The sequence below is a fragment of the Etheostoma spectabile genome, chromosome 17 (genome assembly GCF_008692095.1).
Source record: "Etheostoma spectabile isolate EspeVRDwgs_2016 chromosome 17, UIUC_Espe_1.0, whole genome shotgun sequence".
NCBI lineage: Eukaryota > Metazoa > Chordata > Actinopteri > Perciformes > Percidae > Etheostoma > Etheostoma spectabile.
The window spans coordinates 3,807,997-3,809,574 of NC_045749.1; the positions used below are offsets into that span (position 1 = coordinate 3,807,997).

Sequence of the window (1,578 nt, forward strand, 5' to 3'; positions counted from 1 at the left end):
TTTTATTGTGTGCATATTTTCATTTGTTATTGGTTTTTGTCTTCTCTGTACCATGTTTTGCGTCTTTTGTCTTCTGTTTGTTATTTACCCAAATTTAGTTTGGCTATTATTTGGCCCCACTGATAAGCTTTCTGTTGTTATATTGACCTCTGGAAATCCTTCTTTTGCTTTGTTTTGGATGTCACATTGTCCACATTTTGTAAACCCTGGTTATATTATTAATACCATATAAATATACAGTTTAATAATAGAGAGCAGAGCAACTGAAGGCTTAAGTTGTAATGTCCTATTGGGCGGAACCAAAACGAAAACAGATTATTCAAATATTTAAGGGGAAGGATCAAAAAGAAGAAAAGGAGGTTGTTGAGTAACGGAGGGGGGCCCCTAACCGCTAGCTAGCTAGTTACGCCCCTGTGCATGAGCGTACCGTTAGCTAAAGCACATTCAAAGCAACACGCTTAACTCAATGACAGCAGATTTCTACTATCTAACGACACCGTAGCAAAGTTAAATTAATGTTATGGCACGTTAAACAGCCTGAGAATCCAACTGCTTTCCATGACAACACCATTGTCACTGCCAGAGGAACGTTAGCTCTGGCAAGGTGCATGCTAAAAACATCGGTGGACATAACAGGAGGGCGCGGAAAGCTATTCTTGAACATCTGGCATTACTATATAATTAGATATGACTTGGTTAGAAATGGTGTGCTCACCTCTGTTAGAAGACCATCGCTGCTCACAAATGCACAACATTTATTTGTCTCGCTGTTTAAACAAGCCAGTGTTTTGCCGTTTAGAGGGAGAAGCTCTGGTCCAGTGCTCCTGAATCTGCCCAGAATGGCAACGCCCTAGAAAAATGAGTGACAGACAATTCGGCCAATCATCGCAGAGATACGCTTCAAACTCTAACGGTGATTGGATAAAAACGTGCGATGTGATGCTGCATTCATGTGACAAGGGAAACGATTAAAACTTTGCTCCTCAAAGATCCTTATGTATTTTAGAGCAGTATAATAGCTATAATATGAATACCAAATTAATTCCAACAGTCTCTGTTTTAGCTACAGAGTGAGGCATCACACTTCTATTTCATCTTTGTTGGGAGGCGCACTAACAAGGTAAGGACTACTACCAGAGATTGTCTAATAAGGAAAGAAGTTCCACTCTAGGAAAACTTCCGATTCTGAGGTGGTTGTAGTTCCACTCTGGTTGCTGCCCAGTAAAGCAGCTTTAAGTTCATGAAAAGCACCATATAAATTCAATGTGTTGTTATATGAGGGTGCTCACGGGCAAATGCAGAATGAATGGAGGTCTGTGGAGCTATGCCTTCAAAATCCACTTTTCTCAGGATGTAATTTTTGTCTGGTAGTTAATTTAAACGTTGCAGTTGAACAAGGAGGCTAAGAAAAATACACACTGCTGGGTGTTAGATTGTTTTAAAGTTTAAAGTAATTTGTTCTAAAAAGCCTTTTAAAATGTCAATGACATACAAACACATCTTTATGCATCTGGCACTACATCTTTATCTTTTTTGTAATTTTGTAGTTGTTTGAATATTAAAGTTTTGAAATGCCAT

General features: G+C 38.7%; 1 protein-coding gene across 1 annotated transcript in view; it reads right to left on the bottom strand.

The window, feature by feature from the left end:
• Nucleotides 1-853, bottom strand: part of gpr155b (G protein-coupled receptor 155b) — a 15,203-nt gene extending 14,350 nt beyond the window's left edge. Inside the window, 1 exon segment of the mRNA XM_032541846.1 lies at nucleotides 716-853. The gene's annotated coding sequence lies outside the window, so the exon portion shown is untranslated.
• Between the last annotated feature and the right edge of the window lie 725 nt (nucleotides 854-1,578).